This window comes from Ranitomeya variabilis, chromosome 1 (assembly GCF_051348905.1).
Source record: "Ranitomeya variabilis isolate aRanVar5 chromosome 1, aRanVar5.hap1, whole genome shotgun sequence".
Lineage (NCBI taxonomy): Eukaryota > Metazoa > Chordata > Amphibia > Anura > Dendrobatidae > Ranitomeya > Ranitomeya variabilis.
In genome coordinates this window covers 455,023,176-455,028,431 of record NC_135232.1, presented here as the reverse complement: position 1 = coordinate 455,028,431, position 5,256 = coordinate 455,023,176, and positions in this window count along the sequence as shown.

Below are 5,256 nucleotides of genomic sequence, written 5' to 3'. Positions count from 1 at the left end.
TGCGCAGTGCCAACTGGTACCCAGAACAATAGATTTTAATTTTGATCACTGTGAAAGACCCTATCACTGTGATCAAAATAGAAAAAAATGGTAAATCAAACCTCCTTTTGTCACTCCCTTAGTTAAGTAAAAATAATGAATGGTGCCATAGATACTGCCCCCCAGGATAAATACATCAGCTCTCAGCCACCCCAGAAAATCTCTAAGATGTGCCAATTCTGGAACTTAGGTTCGCTTTTTCCACTTACCTTGTAGTAGTGACAAGTGGGGTGATAGTTGGGGGGAGTTAATGTCACCTTTGTATTGTCAGGTGACATCAAGTCCCGAGGTTAGTAATGGAAAGGCGTTAATAAGACGCCCCCATTACTAACCCCATATTTACATTGTATGAAAACACAGACAACCAGAATAAAGTCCTTTATTTGAAATAATGACACAGACACCTTTAATAAATCTAAATTAAACCATACTTATGACATCGCCCATTCCACTGACACCATTGTTTTCACCAAAAGAGATAAAAAAATAAACAATATTCCAATCCTCACCTTTTCGCAGAGATGCTGCTAATCCATTTGTCCAAAGGTAGGGTCTAGCTCTGCTACATCTAGATGGTAGGCTGCATGGTTGCATGATGCAACCATACAGCCTGTCATCCAGCACAGACACTGAGCAGCGTCTGCTACTGCTGCTCAGTGTCTTGCACTGAACTGGTAAGACCTGTCTGACGTTACCACAACCACACGCTCCCGGTGCCATCAGAAAGGTCCTGGGAGTTCACAGCAAATAAATTCACTTCACCTTTTTGACGTTAGCGTGAGCGTCATTAGAAATTTTACCATGGTACTTACGCTAACAGAAAAAAATGAAAACCGTGTGAGTAATACGTGTGGAAACCGTGTGCCACATCAGTGCCACACAGCGGGTGCTATCAAAGCAGTGGTACAGTAAGCGCTGTTCCCTTGCGCCTGTTGCTGTAGATGACTCCCATCATTCTCCTACTCTCATGTGAGTTGTATTCAAGTGAGAACAATGACAGCAGACGGCAGCTTTTGGAACTATTACTCCCATCAGCCTACACCTGCTGCCACTGATAACAGTGAGAGCAAGAGCGGCTGATGGGAGTAATCCTCACCCGCTGCCTGCGCTATAAATAAATGAAAAAAATGTGTGTCCCTCTGTATCTTCTATAGCCAGCCAGGCAAACTGACAGCTGGGGGCTGCAACCCTCAGCTGTCAGTGTTAGCAAGGCTGGTTATCAAGAATAGAGGGGCCCCATGCCGTATTTTTTAATTATTTAAATAATAAATTAAAAAACGGCGTGGGGTCCCCCCCAATTTTGACAACCAGCATTTCTAAAGCTGACAGCTGGGGGCTGGTATTCTCAGGCTGGTAAGAGGCTATGGATATTGGCCCCAGCCTAAAAATAGCAGCCCCCAGCTGCCCAGAAAAGGCGCATCTATTAGATGCGCCAATTCTGGTGCTTTGCCCAGCTCTTTCCACTTGCCCTGTAGCGGTGGCAAGTGGGGTTCATATTTGTGGGGTGACCTCAAGCCCACGGATTACTAATGGAGAGGCGTCTGTAAGACACCCATCCATTACTAATCCTATAGTTATATTGTAAGTAAACACACAGCCAGAATAAAGTCTTTTATTAGAAATAAAACAAAACACAGTTTTTCATTTTTATTTAAAAATAACAAACACAGTTATACTCACCTAATGCCTAATTCCACTGAATCCCTTGTCTCCTGTAATAAAACAAACAAAAAAAACAATATCCCTCACTTATCCATTGTTCTGTCCCACTCCGTAGTCCAGGCTGATGCAGCACCACAGATGACCGGTTGCTGCAGTGATGTTGCTTTTCCTTCGGGGAAGATAATGTCATGCTCAGAGGCAATGCAGTTCTCTTCACCAGGTAAGGCACCCACACACATATTCCAAATCCAGGCCAGGAGGGGGAGCTCAGGACCCAGATTCAGGGGAGCTTCCCTAAGCTATATGTATCCTGATCTGGAGGAGGAGCTAGTGTAGTGTGGGCGAGACACTGAAGTGGAAGGACGTCTGGAGGAGACGTGAGAGGCCTGGCAGCCACGAAGGAGCTGCAACCTCTGGGAAAGTACAGATAACCTGGAAGGGTTGGATGTGGAGTGCCTAGAGAGGAAAGGAGCAAAGGAGAGGAACAGGGCTCAGAGGCGAACTGTGTCTGGGCACCCTCAGAGCTGAAGCGCAGTACCAGGAACAGGGAGCCCGAGGCTTGTGTGGGACTCTAGGACACAGAGCAGAACCGGAGGGCTAGGAACTGTATGTAATTAGCCCACACCATGCCTGAGATGCAGCAGCAACTAAGTAGCCCGGGGCATGTTAGAGTCCCTGTAAAACAGCTCAAGCTGCCCGTCATGCAGGTACCTGTCCCAGGACAGGGGGAACTGGAGGACACTGTAGGAAGCATCAGGCAGCAGGGACTTCACCTTTAACAGCGCTAGAGGAAAGGCTGACAGACCTCACCTGGAGAGGGGGACCCTCCATTGCCTCTAAGCTGGCCGGAACACCACCATCTGTGCCTGGTACCCTGGACTGTGGCCAGCAGCCTACAGTAAACCAGGTAAAGACTTACAACTTGTCTCCTTCATTTATTCACCGGCACATATCATCTTAGTCACACACCATAGGACCCATGGGGACCCCGCTTCACCTGTGGGAAGTGTAACACCTGTGCTGCCACAACATCCCCCAGTGGACCCCTTCAACGCAGTGTCAGTCCGACTACTTACCGAACACCACAGGTGGCATCATGACAGACTTTGAACATTTTCCCCTTTAAAGACCGTTCCCCTTTAACGATGAGCCCCAGGGCCACGGACCGGGTCGCAGCCACTGTGACATCCCCCTTCAATAGCTGTCCGGACCCTGTACGGATGACCCCACTGCCTGGCTGGGAGACTCACTGAGAACCACTGGTGACTGAACTGCTGCAAGCACAACCTCAGAGATCAGCAGTAATGTCATTGAGGTAACAAATAAAGTGCCAAACATACTGAGCGGGTCACTCGAATATACCAAATCGAATAGCAAATTACTCACCGAGTAATGATTAGCCCGAATAATGTACTATTTGTGCGAGTAACGAATAGTGACGAATATATTCGCTCATCACTAATAACCACCCTTTGTTTCCTATCTCTGAACCAATTGTTAACCAAGTTACTCATATCTTCCTCTAGTCCCATTACTCTCATTTTATGTACCGACATTTTGTGTGGCACTGTATCAAGCACCATTGAAAAGTCCATATGAACAATATCCACTGTGCTTCTCTGGCCCAGTCTGGATCTTACAGTACCTCTCATAGAAGCTGACCAGATTAGTTTGACAGGACTGGTCCCTTATAAACTCATGTTATTACTGGGTCAGAAGGCCATTCTTATTGAGATACTCTAGGTTACAATCCTTGTTTTTGCTGAACAATAAATCATCATTACCAACAACTCATAAACCATGAAAACATGGTGTACTGCTGATAATATGAATCTATGTAGGGACAGAATGATCATATAAACATTCGTTCTGTCCCCATAAAACTTGTATGGACCAGTGTGAATGGGTCATAAATGTGTGACAATCGACTTGTTAATTGATAGTCATTTTAAGTTATAGGTATTTAAGATCTGGCTACCAGATAGGTCATCAATAGCAGATCAGTAGAGGTCCATTCATTGTGTTTATATTTGGACACCAACTGAGCAAATAGCAGTTGATTGGTGGGGTACTGAACTGTTATTATCAATCCTGTAAGTAGTTCATCAATATCCATGCCCTGACAATTCTTTTAATTTACTCATCTATCTATATAATTGTCTAAGGTCCACTTCCATCTGTTTGTCTGTTTTTCACTTCCGTCTGTTTGTCTGTAACGGAAATCCCACGTCGCTGATTGGTCGCAGCCGGCTGGGCGCGACCATTCAGCAACAGGCACAGTCCGGCTGAGAATTGACTCCTCCCCACTCCCCTCCAGTCAGTGCCCCATCCATACTCCCCTCCACTCAGCGCCCACATAGCGTTTCAGAAGTCTGTTATATGGACAGCGTTACACCGCGGCATAACGCGGTGTAACGCAGTCTGTTAAGGGTGCCATTAACCCTGTAAGTGTGACCAACGTTTTACTATTGATGCTGCATAGGCAGCATCAATAGTAAAAACATATAATGTTAAAAATAATAAAAAAAATAATTATATTCTCACCTTCCGTCGTCCGCCCCAGACTTTCCCGCTTCTCGCAACGCTCCGGTCCCAAGAATGCATTGCGGCAACGACCCGTGATGATGTAGCGGTCTCGCGAGACCGCTACATGATCACGGGTTATTGCCACAAGGCATTACTGGGAACGGAGCGTCGCGACGAGCATCACTAAAGGCCTGGGCTAGATCCGGGGGCCGCCAGAAGGTGAGTATATAACTAATTTTTATTTTAATTCTTTTTTTTAACAGGTATATGGTGCCCGCATTGCTATATACTGCGTAGGCTGTGTTATATACTACTTGGCCTGTGTTATATACTGCGTGGGCTGTGCTATATACTGTGTGGGCTGTGCTATATACTACATGGGCTGTGCTCTATACTACGTGGGCTGTGTAATATACTGCGTGGGCTGTGTTATATACTGCGTACGCGGTGCTATATACTACGTGGCCTGTGCTATATACTACATGATTGTGCTATATACTATGTAGCTATGCTATATACTACGTGGCCGGCCACGAACAATCAGCGACAGGCGCAGTCCGGCCGCAAATTGGCGCGGGATTTGAACCACGCTTCGCTAATAGGTCGCGCCCGGCCGAATCCTGTGTATTCATTGCATTATTCTGAAATCTTCATAAATAAACAACATACATATTCTAGAATACCCGATGCGTTACAATCGGGCCACCATCTAGTGTATTTAATAGTCTGCTACAACTGCAAAATGACGCATAATAAGGCACTGAGCCTGAAATGCTTTATACATCTGCATTTAAAGGGTTTGTCCTGCAGAATACAAAACGGACCTAAACGTGTTTTTAACAATTTAATAAATACAATGTACTAATATAATCTATCAATAAGAGGTCTACCTAGCTTGGCACCCATGTTCCTCCACTTCTGGCCTGGCTGTGACAGAGAGCTTTTTCTACATCCTACTTGTACATATCCTAAAAGTATGTACTAAAGAATTAACCCTTTTATAAATGACACAACATGACATATACTATA